This window comes from Spermophilus citellus (assembly GCF_964194105.1).
Source record: "Spermophilus citellus genome assembly, chromosome: 2".
In the NCBI taxonomy this organism is placed as follows: domain Eukaryota; kingdom Metazoa; phylum Chordata; class Mammalia; order Rodentia; family Sciuridae; genus Spermophilus; species Spermophilus citellus.
Window position 1 is genome coordinate 138,759,401 of NC_138183.1, and position 15,718 is coordinate 138,775,118.

General features: G+C 36.2%; 1 protein-coding gene across 3 annotated transcripts in view; it reads left to right on the forward strand.

Moving 5' to 3' along the window:
* The window catches only part of LOC308642607 (DNA primase large subunit), a 280,835-nt gene that overhangs the window by 137,990 nt on the left and 127,127 nt on the right, over window positions 1-15,718 (forward strand). The gene's annotated exons all lie outside the window — the stretch shown is intronic.

Genomic DNA, 15,718 nt, shown 5'->3' on the forward strand with positions numbered 1-15,718 from the left:
GCAATCTCTGACCAAGCTTAAACTGGGAACATTGCTGCTTTAGTATAATAATGTGTAGAGAGAGAGTAGGAACTGCTATATTCAGAATGACTTTGAGAAACCTCAGATCCCAGAATCTGCTTTAATCTTTAAATGCTATTTAGATTTATACTGAAAAGATAATTATTAAATAATCACGTGTAGCCTTTTGCTAGCAGATATTAACTCCAATTTGGTATGATTAGTGTGCATTGCCTTTTAAAAATTGGTATATTATAATTATACACAATAGTGGATTTATTATGCCATATTCATATATGTGTGTAACATAATTTGATCAATTTCATTCCCTAGTATCTTCCCTTTGCTTTCCCTTCTCCCTTTCCCATCTGCTTTCTCTACTGTACTGATCTATTCTTGCTCTGTTGATCTGTTCTATTATTGTTTTTGTTATTTTAATTAGTGCATTATAATTGTGTGTATGTTAGATTTATTGTGGCATATTCATACATGCACATGATAGATTTTATTTCCCAGTACTTCCCAGTGCCCTTCCCTCCTCCTTCTTTCTCGATCCCCTTCCTCTACTCTATTGGTCTTCTGTTTTCATGAGATCTCCCATTTTAAATTATGATTAATTATTCCTTTATTTTTCCTTTTCTCTCTTGCTTCTGCACACAGACAGGGTCTCACCAAGTTGCTTAGGGCCTCGCTAAGTTGCTGCTGGCTTTGAACTTGTGGTCCTCCTGCCCCAGCCTCAAGTGCTACTGGGATTATAGGTGTGTGCCATCTTGCTTGGCTACATTGCATTTTGAAAGCTTACTAGATTTCAGTTACATGTGACTTCTGTGATAGTCTGTTATCTTGTGTTTTCATTTTTATGTTTTAAATAGTGCTTGGGTTTTAGATTTCCACGAAGACCACACTCTCTTCTTCTTGGCACTTCAGTTCCTCCTCTTTGCTAACTATCCTCTCTTCATGTAAACTTCAAAGATTAAATAAGAGGAAGTCAGAATGAATCCCAGCAATATATAGTAAGGCACAACTACAAAGATGAATAGAGCTACCTACTTAATCCTATAGGATCAGATCTAATTTATCTCTGCTCAACTTTTGAAAAAAGTATTGGTGGAAAATAGTGATGATAGCAATGGGTGAGTCGGCCCCATGTGACCCAGATAGACAGAAATTAGGGACATTATTATTTTTTTTTCTATTCAGATTCCAGTTTTTCCATTTTCTAGTCCCTAAGAATTTTATTTCTTGCATCTTTGGCTTTAGGCTTGTGGAGTGGAGACCAGGGCAGAGCATTAAACAAATAGTGGAGAGAGGTAGCTCAGGCAGAGATAAGAGCACTAGAGTCCAGGGGAGGGGATAAGTAGGGTAAGGTGAAAAAAAGGGAGGCAGTTAGTGGAGAAGGTATGGAGAAAAAGAAGAGGAGGTTGGGAGAAGGAGACTCTAAAAAAAAGTGGTGAAAACAGAATGGAGGTAGAATGGTTTCAAAGTAGAGCAGAAAAACTAGTACTGAAAGAGTGGTTGAGGAAAGTAGGAGGTTCAGAGTAGGGGAAAGCAAGAAAAGTAAGGTTAGAAAGGTGGCAGAAGAGGAGGAAGGAGATTGACCCATCTAGTGTCCTGCTAAGTTTTAACAGTAGTCACCAGGGATAACTGCTGGTCAGTTCATGGTGAAAGTGAAATCCCAGCAGTGTAGGGCAGGTCAAGTCGTTGTTTATACTGCTTTCACAGTTCCTGGAAATGAAGAGATAAACATTGAATGATTTGCATCCTTTTACTTTTGCAAAGAGTCAAGAGTTAAGCCAGATTAGGTGAATCATCAGATGATCAGATGACCTTATTTTCTTTTGAAAAAAAAAAAAAAAGGCAGCAGAATACATCAGACACTAGAATGGCAATATGTAAATCAATGGAAGTGTAACTGATGTGATACAGCAATCTGTATATGGGGTAAAAATGGGAGTTCATAACCCACTTGAATCAAACTGTGAAATATGATATATTAAGAACTATGTAATGTTTTGAACGACCAACAATAAAAAAAAAGGTATATTCTTTGGTAAGACAGTTTTTTTTTTTTTTTTTTTTTTGGTTTAACAATAATGGCTCATTACATACATGAAAAGTTGAATTTTACCCATTTCATGCAAGATATGAGAGAAAGGAAAACTTAAGCTAAAATTTTAAAAAATTAGAAGATTTTATAAAGCCGCTTTTGGTAGCATGTATTGTAGAGTGCTTGTTATGAGATATGCTTGTTTTCTGGAGAACTGTCATTATTGATCAGGTAACAGTTTAAAATTGGAAACAGGTACTTTAAGTTTTTTTAAACAAGAATCAGCTGCCATCTAGATGACTTTGATGGGAGTAGAGGGAGAGAGACCTTAAGGATATGCTTGGAGCAGAACAGCAGGTGTGAATTTGACTAAGATGGCAGACAGAGCCCCCTAAAGAGATCCTTTGTGTGGAGAGCAGAGTTCTTCTGCCTAGGGCTGGCCCTTTCTGCCAAAGAAGGTCTGATGTGGAGAGATTGCCCTCATGTTCCAATCAGTTATCTTTTGCTGAGTTCTAGCAGGGTACCCATCAATGCTTGCATATGGTAAGAATGGTGTCTTTCAAATCCTTCTTGATCTGATTTTTATGTTAGGGCAGTTTTGCCACCTAATCGTCATTCTGTTCAGGGAATGGAGGAATTTAATCAGTGTGAAATCTCAGAATGTTCAAATCTCAAAGTAACTAATTAAACATAGTAGGCAAATGTGAAAGTGTGTCCTTAGTCTTCTATTAGATTGAATATAAAAAGGGACAGCTGAAGAATAATTATTTTGCTTAAAATAAAAGCATACTTTTAAAAATTTGCTTTGGAAAACAGAAAGCAATTCTATTCTAAGTATGTGTAATTATCTTCATTCCTTTCTAACCTCTTTGGGATCGAATTGGTTTTCTCCAGGAAAGGCAATTATATGCGGGAGGCCACTTTTCGTTGAATGACTGTGTGTGCATGCAGCGCATCCTACAAACCTGAAATCAGAGATGTACTGCTATGATTTATAATACCCATTAATTACAGCTTTGTATTAAAGGCTTTTAGTTTTCTGCTTCAGTAAACCTAAATTCTCCTTTTGAAGAAGAATTGCTTACATTAGGTCTTATGCTAACTAGTGAATCCTGTCTTTTAGAATCTCATCGAAGACACTTGATGTAGCCAAAACTTCTCAGTTGGCTTTAAATGTGCTTTGCTGACACTGTTTAACATTGCATTGTGATGAGGTAACTGGAAGAGATTCTGGTCTTGTGATGGGAATACAACCCGGACATGGTTCACAGTGTTAATCAAAAAGTATTTATCCACTGATGTTTATCATCTTTAGAGCGCCATGCTAGGCTAGTACTGTACCTGATATCAAATCTTTCCAACTAACTCAGCTTGTAGGCTGTTCTTTAGGTTCACCTGGGATGCTTTAAAACAATCCTCTGTTTCAAACCCTGAATAATTTAATACTACTCATGGATTTTATTTTGGGGGGAGAAGTGGGTATTGGGATTTGAACCCAGGGGTGCTTTACTACTGAGTTACCCCATCCTTTTTATTTTTTTATTTTGAATCAGGATCTTGCTAAATTGCCTAGAACCTTGCTAAATTCCTGAAGCTGGCCTCCAACTTGAGATTCTCTTGCCTCAGCCTCTAGAGTCCCTGGGGTTCCAGGCATGTGCCACCACATCTGGCTTGGATTTTAAAAAAGGCACCTGTTAGCCAAAATGGAAAACACAAGTCTCTTCAATCCTTTTTGGTGGCTTTTCACTTGAAAATCTAGATTTCTTCTTCTCTCTGTTTTTAGCTTCATATTTTTTCCAGAAGTAAATAATGTGACCAAGCAAAACAAGTGAACATCACTCCAGTAAGATTGGCAGCCATTATGAAGTCCAACAACAACAAGTGCTGGAGAGGATGCGGGGAAAAAGGTACACTTGTTCATTGTTGGTGGGACTGCAAATTGGTGCAGCCAATTTGGAAAGCAGTATGGAGATTTCTTGGAAAGCTGGGAATGGAACCACCACTTGACCCAGCTATTCCCCTTCTCAGTCTATTCCCTAAAGACCTAATAAGAGCATGCTACAGGGACACTGCTACATCGATGTTCATAGCAGCACGATTCACGATAGCAAGATTGTGGAACCAACCTAGATGCCCTTCAATAGATGAATGATAAAAAAATGTGGCATTTATACACAATGGAGTATTACTCTGCATTAAGAAATGACAAAATCATAGAATTTGGAGGGAAATGGATGGCATTAGAGCAGATTATGCTAAGCGAAGCTAGCCAATCCTTAAAAAACAAATGCCAATTGACTTCTTTGATATAAGGGGAGTAACCAAGGACAGGGTAGGGAGGAAGAGCTTGAGAAGAAGATTAACATTAAACAGGGATGAGAGGTGGGAGGGAAAGGGAGTGAGAAGGGAAATCGCATGGAAATGGAAGGTGATCCTCAGGGTTATACATAATTACATATAAGAGGAAATGAGGGGTAAGAGAAGAATAATACAAGTGGAAGAAATGATTTACAGTAGAGGGGGTAGAGAGAGAAGAGGGGAGGGGAGGGGAGGGAAGGGGAGGGGGGATAGTAGAGGATAGGATAGACAGCAGAATACATCAGACACTAGAATGGCAATATGTAAATCAATGGAAGTGTAACTGATGTGATACAGCAATCTGTATATGGGGTAAAAATGGGAGTTCATAACACACTTGAATCAAACTGTGAAATATGATATATTAAGAACTATGTAATGTTTTGAACGACCAACAATAAAAAAACCAACAACAAGTGAACAAAACCATGTTGCATTATTTTCTCTTGGTCTTCTGGGATAGTCTCATTCTATATTTGGGGACAAATAATTTCTTGGCAACTCTCTTAAATTTTGTAAGCTCACCCCACCCCCATTGGAAATATGTCTAGACTAAAAGTTTCTTTGTAAATTTTATAACTTTGTTGAAGACCTGCTTGTCAGTGGGATTTTGCCATTTCTCCCTTCTGTGAATATTTAAAATCATGTTTTGAAAAGTTTTAGAATTATAGTAATGGTATTTTTTTCAATGCATATTTCTTCCATTACTCATTGAACTTCATTTTGTTTAGATTTCATATGCCTGAGGAATTTATAAGTATTAACCATCCATTTTATGAGGAAGGAGGCATGTTAATATAGGCTAATCTTATAAAGAATTAGGTTGTCTTTTTGAAATGGGTTTAGTGTTTGCTGTCTGCTTCTGGTACTATGTTGTTACCTTTCACATGAATATATCTGAAAACAATCTCCTTGTGGCAGGTGTTCCTAAATGAAGATGTAAAAAGTTATGAAGGAGGAATAATAATACTGTTGAGGTTGAAGCGTGTTTCCTCCAAAATTCAGATGTTGCCAATGTGATAATATTAAGAGGTGGGGCCGTTAGAGTTGATTAGGCCATGAGGGCTCCTCCCTTGCTAGTGGGATTAGGTGCCTTTATAAAGGGGCTTGATGGAGCTTGGAGTTAGTCTTCTCTGTACTTTCATTGTATGAGGGTGCTGGTTCTCTCTACTCCGAAAGTTTCCGACCTCTAGGAGACACAACGCGCTGACACCTTGATCTTGGACTTTCCGGCCTCCAGAACTGTGAGAAATATGTTTCTGTTCTCTATAAATTACCCAGTTTCAGGTCTTTTGTTGTAGAGGCACAAAATTGAGACAGTGACTAACAATAGCATAACAGCTATAGTTTTTTGAAAGCTAACTTGGTGCTATCAGTTATAAGGGTGCTTCACATGCTTTGATCAGTCGAAGCCTCACATTAACCTTATGAGGTGTGTGTACTATTATATTCCTGTTTTTTAGATAAGATAATGGAGGCTAGCTAGTGTGTGGAAGAGCCCAGATTTGCCAGCCACCAGAACTGAGCCTTTGACCTGTGCCACTTTTTTTTTTTTTCCTACCTCTCAATACTTTCTTGCTGAAACACTCAAGCATAGAACTCCTACTAACTAGCATGCCCTTCCCTTCCAGAGGAACTCATTAACTTGTTTTGCCTCAGCCTCTGTTTTCTTTCCACTTAACCTTGAGCATCAGGTAATCAGGTGCTCTGGGAAGCCTTTATTCACAGGTAGTGAACTAGGCACTGGGGAATGCAACCATGCTTTGGAACTTGGCAGAGTGAAGGGAGAATCAGAGGGCTTGTGGAGGGTATTTAATGTTTCTTTCACAGATGTAAATTGTTTGGTGACCATATTCCACCCCCCTTTCCCCCCTTCTCCTACTCTCTCATTTTTTTTGTTTGCTACCAGCTTTGAGATGTAATTCAGATTTCATACTTTTCATCCATTTAATGTATACAAATCAATGATTTTTTAATATTCAGAGTTGTGCAATTATCACCTCAAGTCAATTATAGGATATTTTCATCACTCTCAATAGAAACCCTTCATCTTGGAGGTTTTACCCATTACCCCCAGGCTTAGGCAAACTCTAACCTATTTTCTTACTATATATTGTGTATTCTGGTCTTCTTTCATGCAGCATCATATTTTCAAGATTTTGCCATGTTGTAGCATCTATCAATATTCTACTTTTATTGTTCCATTACATTCTCTTCTATGTGTATACTAGAATGTTTGCTGTATTCTGTCTCTAATCTCTCACTTCTCTAATTCTCAGACTTGTTTTGACTACCACAGCCAAGAGAATGTAAAGAATTTTTCCGGGGCTGGGGTTGTGGCTCAGTGGTAGATCCATCACCTAGCATGCATGAGGCACTGGGTTCGATCCTCAGCACCACATAAATAAAACAAAGATATTGTGTCCACCTAAAACTTAGAAAAAAATTATATGTATGTATATATGTATGTGTGTGTATATATATAAAGTTTTCCAAAGTTGAATGGATAGGTAGGGGTAAAGTAAAACCATTTATTTATTCTTTTGCACATTTATCACATTTACAAGCAAATTCCGGTTCAGGGGAAGGAGGGAATTATTTCTGTTCTTGATTTGTGGCTACCTGTTTTTGGGACTCCTAGGTCAGTGGGGTGTGTGTGTGTGTGTGTGTGTGTGTGTGTGTGTGTGTGTGATCATTATCTTACCTGTCATTGGTTTGGGCCTTTCAGATTTCAACAAGTTCTTTCCTAACTCCACTCCCTTGAATTTAAATATTAAAACATGTTTTTGAATTTTTCAGTTTAAAAATAATAAATATTAAAAATTATTGAAGGTCATAGGTCATAATGGATTTAAAAACTTAGTGCCACTTCGGGTTATATGGAAATGTTTAGAAATGGTAAATGCATTCAGTTGCCAAAATTGCACAGTGATTATATTCTATTTAATTCAGCTGGAATTTAAGTTAAAGGTAGGCTTAATGGATGGCAGACTTTGTAGCTTCTGTGTACTCTGATAAAGTGTTGCATAAAATACCTCGAGTGAACTACAGATCCACCAGAGAAAGTCTCTTTAGGATATTTGAGATACCATCCATCTGCTTCAGTTAGATATTAGGTGGCATGCCATACTTTGCTATTATTGTTATATGAAATTATTCATATTGTAACCAACTTTGTATTTGCAATATAGCCTGATTAGCTGTAAAATATTTGTTCAATTGTGTACTTATAGTATTCTGTGCTAAAAACTGGGCAATCTGATTCACCGGTCGAAAATATATATAAAAATTTGATTATGTGATTTCAAACATTATAACAAACTGTAAGAAACTGGGAAAAGAATTTATTTACCAAATTGTGAATAATTGGATTTTAAGAATTTGTAAGCTAGGTGCCAAGGTGTGTGTTTGTAGTCTCAAGTTGGGAGGCTGAGGCAGGAGGATGGCTTGAGCTAAGCAGTTCAAGGCCAGCTTGGTCAGCATAGTTCGATTTCCCCTACCCTGAAAAAAACGTGAATTCCAAAGGTGTGTTTTGTCGTTGAGTTTTTTTTTTTTGAAGATGATAAGTTAGATATTGCTTACAAATAGTGCTAAATGATTATAGTTTAGGGCATATATACTCATTTAAAAGTAGTATAAATATTTTGAATTTAATAACATCAGATATAAAAATTCTCATTAAAATTTGAAATCCATAGAAAATAACATTCCTTTCACTGATCAAAGGAAACTAAAATGCCTTCCACTTTTTAAGCATTTGTTGTTCAAAACTTTAAATGAGTGTTATTTATATCACACTCACATACAGTTCTTTCACAATCGGGTATCTCCAGGTTGTATACCATGACTAGTAGCAATACTATGTTAGTATTAAAAGACTGTGGGTCTTTCAGGGTAGGCTGACGGACAGGAAGCGGTAGTGGGAGTGAGTGGTGATAGGGGTTGTGCAGTCTAATGAGGAAGGACATATTTTGTTTAAAGCCAGATAATGGCCTCTGTGGAACATTAAGCCAAAATAGAGTGTGTATGTAATAAGCAGTATTTTAAAAAAAGTATCATAAGCCTCAGTATTTCCATGGTTTCTATTACCTTTTCTGGTACTATCTTAAGAGAATCAATTAAAGCTGTTTGCATCTTATTTAGCACATCATAACTTGCTTACAGTAGATAATACTCCATGTGTCAGTGACTGTTCAGAATCATGCACCAAAATAAAAATATACACAACAGTAATAGCTAACATTGATTATTTACTATGTTAGGTAATCCGTGTATTTAACAGTCCCATCAAGGGTCGGACTTTCTCATTATACTAGTAAAGAAAATGAGGCAAAAGACATTAAATTTGTGCAAGTTTACTTAAATTTGACCAACCCTGTTATCTGTGTTCTTGATCATTGTTATACTCCCCTACCTTTTTAATTCTGTTGGAGGTCTGGGAACGTAGCTCAGTGGCAGAGCACTTACCTAGCATGTATGAGGCTCTGGTTTCAATCCCCCAGCACCACCAAAACAAAGGATTCTTTTTTTGTGAATTATGAATTATTCATTAGTAACAAGTCTAACTAAAGGTATATTGTCTCTTATATGTATATTTCTTGATACCTACAAAAACACATGAGAGATTAACATACACTATTAATTTCATTTAACTTTGACATTGTAAAAATGCATGTTTTTCTTAGCTGGAAATTTACAAGTGAACTTGATTTTCATACTATACATTTTATGTTAGAATTTAAATCAATTATGGAGTTGAACAATCTGCGTTTGAATTTTTGGCCTGCCAACCTATGTTCTCTTGGGCAAGCTCCTTAATAGCTCTGAGCCCAAATTTCCTCATCTGTTAAGTAGTTATCAGTATTTCCATGGTTTTATTACTGGTTGTGGTTCTGTCTTAGTAAAGAGAACTGATTAAACTGTATCCCAGGTTAAACATTTATTATAGTCTTTCCTATGATTTTTAGTCACTGGCCTAAAAATGGGAAGGAATCATCATGTATTAATAATAGATCATTTAAACTGTTGATAATCCAGAGAATTTACTGATGTCTCCTTTATATAGTAACACATTGAAATTGATTTGGCGTAATTAGTTGGTTAATGTGTTGTGAACTGCTAAAAAAAAACACAATTTAAAATAATTCTTTCAAGAGTAGCAGGAATAAGGAAAATTGCTTATAGACTGCTTTTATTCATAGCCTTTTTATGATTCATCTTGTTTCTCAGGTCTTGAGTAGAGTGAGAACTAATGATTTTTTTTTCCTATGTGAGTAGAGTATAATTTGCAGCTGTTCTTTTAAAGATGCATTTTTAAGTATAATCTAAAATATTCTTATTACTGTTTTATGGGGGTAGGGGAGCTTTTCTTCTGCCTTTCTCTTGCAGCTGGATATATTATCCAATATACACATAGCTAAGGAACATTTTAGTGTACCACTATCCTAATTATGGGACTCATATGACTGAGGGAATGGTAGATAAAGACCTGGCAGCATATTTAAAGGCATGTGTGTAGTGGCTGCCCATCCCCTTGCTTCAGTATGCTAATATGTACCACAGGGTCATTAGCTAGACTTAATTAGACTTAATATAGCCATATGTATGGAGATCCATGAAGCCTAAGTGATGTTAAAACAAGTAACTACAGTATCAGGTAGAATATGGTAGAGTACTCCATTAAAGAGTTAAGTATGTGTGGCATTCAGAGGAAGAAGAGATAATATCTCGATTAAAAAAGACAGAGAGCTTAGTTATGGTGGAGGAAGCAATTTGAAAGGGACATATGGAATTTCTCGAGATGGAATGGGGTAGAAAGATTTCGTTAAGCAGATGCTTCAGGTTGAGAGAACTGTGTAGGCATCACAGATGGTGAGTTGGAGTCATAAATGAATGACCTGTATTTGGGGATGTGAGGAAAGAGGGTAAAGTGTAAGGGACAGTGAGAGAACCTTGAAGTATCAGTACATTTGTATTTAGGGCATGGAAAAACTGACTTCTTAAATTATTTAATCTTTTTATTTTAAAAATGTTTTATTGTGAAATAATTTGTATATACACAGGAAGTTGAAAAAGAAATGTATAGAGGAGTCTTGTGTATTCTTTACTTCACCCCCTGGAAACATCTTGTATAATTATAGAACAGGATTGAAACTGGGAAATTAACATTGGTGCAATACACATTTCATCAGTTTTACGTGTGTGTGTATGAATTTGAAATATTATCATATGTATTGATTTGTGTAAAATTATCACAAAGTTTTCCCTTATTTCAATCCACTACCCACCCCCAAGCCGTGAAGCCACTCTTTTCCATTTCTGTGAGTTTGGTATTTTGAAAAAGCTATACAAATGGAATTGCACAATATTCTGAAGTAATCATAGATTCATAAGAATTTGCAAATATAGTACAGAGGTCCCTTCCATAAATTCTTCACTTAGTCTGCCCCAGTGATTGCGTCTTATAGAACTGATATAAAAAGGTAGAAAGTTGACATGGGTGCAGATACATTTATATGTATATACATACAGTGCATATACATTCTGTCCTATCACATATGCAGACTTGTGTAACCATCACTGCAGTGAAGATGCAGAACTGTTGAATCACTACAGATTTCCCTTATTCAACCCTTTGTAGTAATATCCCCCCAACCCCCCCGCCAATACCTAATTCCTAAACCATGGCAACAACTGATCGGTTTTCCATATAATTTTATCATTCTAAGAATGTTATCTATCTGTACTCATACAGTATGTGACCTTTCAAGATTGGCTTTTTTGTTGTTTGTTGTTCAGCATAATTCCCTTGAGTTCCATCCAAGTTGTTGTATATGTCAATAGTTTGCTCCTTTTTAGCACTGAGTAGTATTCGTTTGTTTAACCGTTCACTTGACATTTTAATTGTCTTCAGTTTTTGGCTGTTATGAATAATAAGTTGCTATCAACATTTGTGTACATGTTTTTGTGTTAGTGTAGGTTTTTTTTTTAATTTGTGATAAATGCTCAAGACTACAATTGCTGGGTCATATTGAATGTATATTCAGTGTAAGGAACTGCCAAACTACTTTGTACAGTGGCTGTTCCATTTATATTCTTCCAAGTAATGTGTGACTGATCCATTCTTAACAGCATTTAGTGTCACCACCATTTTGATTTTTGCCATTCTGTTAGGTATGTAGTGATATCACTGTGATTTTTAATTTACTTTTTCCTAATGACTAATGATGTTTAACATATTTTTGCCATCAGACTTTTGGGGGCAGGGGCGAGTACCGAGGCACTTGACCACAGAGTCACATCCCCAGCCCTTTTTTGTATTTTATTTACAGACAGTGTCTCACTGAAATGCTTAGTGCCTCACTTTTGCTGAGGCTGCCTTTGAACTCATGATCTTCCTGTCTCAGCCTCCCCAGCCCCTGGGATTACAGGCATGTGCTACTGCGCCTGGCACCATCATTTTTTTTTTTTTTTTGAATTAGAAATAGTTTCAGAATAGTTTCAACACCCCCTGCTCCACCCCCAGCTTGGTGAGATTGGAGACAAATTAATTTGGAAGTCAGTGAATGAATATGAGTGGGAACCTTAGAAAACTTCTTGAATGGTCAAGGTAAGAATAGAAAGAACAGGGCTGGGGTTGTACCTCAGTAGTAGAATGCTTGCACATGTGAGAGACTGGGTTTGTTCCTCAGTACCACAAACAAAATAATAAATGAATAAATAAAGGTATTGTGTGCATCTACAACTAAGAAAAAAAAAAACAGTGGATGTCTGCATGGATGTGGATGGGAAGGATAATGGAAAGAAAAAAAGATGAAAAGTTGGCTATTAATACAGGATACTGTTGACAAAAATAAGTGATTCAGGGTTTCTTTGTAATCGAGGGAAAAATGATAAGTTTGGTTTGTATTATCATTTTGAGTACAGAGATTATTTTGATAAAGGGGTCCATAAAAAGTTATGAATCTGAATCTATAGCTTAGAGAAAGAGGTTGAATTTATCTGAAAATCAAATAAGAAGAGATAATTTGATTTTGCTTGGATATGGGCAACAGTAAGCCAAGGAAATGTATCCTGTGGATTTAGAAGAAAATCTAGGAGGAACCAATTTAATAGACATTGGTCTTTACAGTCACATCCTATAGAAGATTGAGGAAGAAAAGGATAGAAATGTGTGGAAGGCTGTTTGAATTCAAAGCCCACATCTCATGAGACTGGGGTGTAAAGGTGAGCAGTTAGTTTGGAGAACAACTTTTTCTTTGTAACACATAAAAAATAAGCATATTATATAAAGAGAAAAGGGGGACCAATAGGACCATAAAAAATTTAAGATGCGTGTGAGAGCAAATCATCTCAAATCTGCAGAGTAGAAGTACTCAATGGAAGCAAGATGTAAGGGGCACGCTAGAGATAATACTGAGACAGGAGAAGGCATTGGCACTGTTAAGATTAAATACATATTTCATGGACCCAAAAGGGAAGGAAGAGAAAGGTGTGCTAAATAGATTTTTTTTTTTTTTGAGGAGGGAAGCCAAGGACCAGTATAGAAGACCTCTTTGATCCTCTTATAAAAGTAGATTGTTTCTTATAAGATGTTTTGGATGATACCAGATTATTTTGAAAACTCTAGCTTTGATTATAGCCTTAGGATAGGAGCATAACACAGTATTTCATTAAAATGTTAAAACAGCAGTAGCAGTAAAAAGAAATGCCAGCAGCATAAACACTGTCTGGTAGTCCTGTCACTGGTCTTGTTCTAAAAAGGACACACACGTCTATCTTGCCAGAAAAATATTGTATTTAAAAAGATGTTATGGTGAACATGAAAATACAGGTCATATAATGAGATATAATTTTAAAAGTCTCCCACAAGTCTTGGAGAACTTGGAAGCAGGTGTCTTTAGTGATGCAGAGCAGATGCATAGCATCACTATGCAAAGTGTTGTTGGTATTGGCTATTAATTCATTGCAAATAATGAAATTGAGAGAAGGAAAAGACATGCGGCAAGAAAAGAATGGGAGTAGGGAAGGAAGACATCATTTGTTGTATAGCAAGTGTTTTCAGTTAGGAGAATTCGTGGTTGTCACTGTAGTGTCATTCATCACTAAAACCTGGTATTTCATACAACAAAAATACCTTTATCAAAAGTAGTATTTATTATTTTAGAAACCCAAGGTTATATAACAGGTAATGAAATGTGAGCCAATATTAGTCTAAACTCAGCAGAGATAGAAGATATTTTGTTATGATGTAAAAGTAGTTAAATAAAATAACCCGAGTTTGATCCTAAAATGATTATGGCATTGTTATTCTGATGTCACTCATTAAAATAGCACTAGGCTTTGTATCATTTTTATTCATTGATTTGATAATACTATGTGTGATTTCAAATACTTGGTCTTAAGATTTTGATTGCAGTTGATAGTAAAAATTTATTCACAATTATTTTGACTTGGTTTGAGCTTCATAGATTTAAAACCTTTAGTACATGGAAAATTAAAATCATGTTTTTCACTTGGGTAATTGCAATGAGATTTTTAAAAACGGATTCTAAACCCAATGCATGAGTATTTATTTATACAGATTTCCAAAAAGTAAAGAAGTAGGGATTGTTTTAAGGATTATGTGTTTGTCAGCTTTTCGCTACTGTGACTGAAATGCCTGACAAGAACAACTTGAAGAAGCTTTATTTTGGCTTATGGTTTCAGAGGAATTCAGTCCATGGCTGACTGGCTCCAGCATACAAATGGTGGAAGGGTGTGGCAATGGGGACAGCTGCTCAGCACATGGCAGTCAGTTAGTGGGGGAGGAAAGGAAAGGTCCAGGGATAGATACAGTCCCCATGGCCATGCTCCATCCCCAGCCTACTTCCTCCATTCATGCCCCACCTGCTTACAATACCACCAAATAGTCCATTTAAATTATTAACCCATCAACTGAATTATTGCACTGATGATGGCATAGTCCTCAGGATCTAATTATTGCTCACACGAGCTTTTGGGCGCATTTCAGAGCCAAATCATAGCAGATTATGTTATATTAGTCATTACAGTTACTTTCTTTTGTCTCCCAGAGTAGATTAAGAAGGCACAGACTTAAATTTCAACTGAAACTAGTTTGCTTGGAAGAAGAAAATGCACATGAGGTTTTTTTTTTTTTTTTTTTTTTTTTTTTTTGCATTCAGAATTTAAAAATCCCAATTCCAAACCCAGATCCAAAGGCATACTCTGGTTCCTATTTAACGTCATTAAATTTTTTCACTTTTCTAGCCATACCATTTTGTTCTTGTCCAGGGGCTTTGTATTTGTTTTTTCCTATGCATCATTCCTTTCCCCAATTTTCTATGGTCTCCCGAATACTGGTACTTCATGCCCTTTGCATTTGCTTTTTCATCTTGCGGTGCCCGCTGCACCCCATATTTGCGCGGTTTGTGCTTTTATTTAATTCAGATATCTCTCCTTTGATGGTATCTTCTCAGAGAATTTTCTTCCTAAGATAGCCTTTCCCTTACCAGATTGTATTCATTGTAGCACTTAATTGTGTCTAACCTAAGTTCTGTATTTGTTTCCACCATTAGACAGCAGAGACTGCTTTATTCATATCACTGTTCCAGATGTAAAGGATAGAGATATCAGGATTAGGTACTCAAATAGGAACTGATGACTACTTGATTAAATTGTAGACAGGTTATTGTAGAGCTTGTACCTTGGAGGTATTTGGATAATGGGTTCACTCCGTAAGGTGATTAAGAGAGAGCTAAATATTCATGTTCTATGAACATATGTTATAATACAGAGAAAACATGTTTTTTGTTCTTGTAGCCAAGTGCTTAGTCTAGGACATCTTGACCAAAAAATGAGTCAATGGGTAGAGTATCTGGCTTTATTCTGTGAGGTTCTACTGTTTCCCTGCTTACTGTAACATCTTTAGATTCTGTGAGTTTTCCAGCCTGGATCCCTTTTAGCGATTACTGTTTTCCCTCATGAGTGGTTAATTTTGGTTTCTGTTCCTTGTCCCTGTTAAGAGTTCTGTTTAATACCAATGGGCAGAGATAGGTCCTGTGAATTAATTCAGAATTTGATGGTTGCTATGCATTCTCTTATTTGAGAATTCAATAAATGTACTCTTAGAGTAACTGTCTCACTGGTAAACATACTAATTCTATGCGAAGTCTAGTCAGCTGATTTGAAATAGTACAAATGATAGTAAGGTAGTGATAATTTTAATAGTGGTTAAAACTAGCAGCAGCCACTAACTTTTAGCATAGAGAATGTTGTTTTACATAATACAGATTTGCTGAATATATAGTTGAA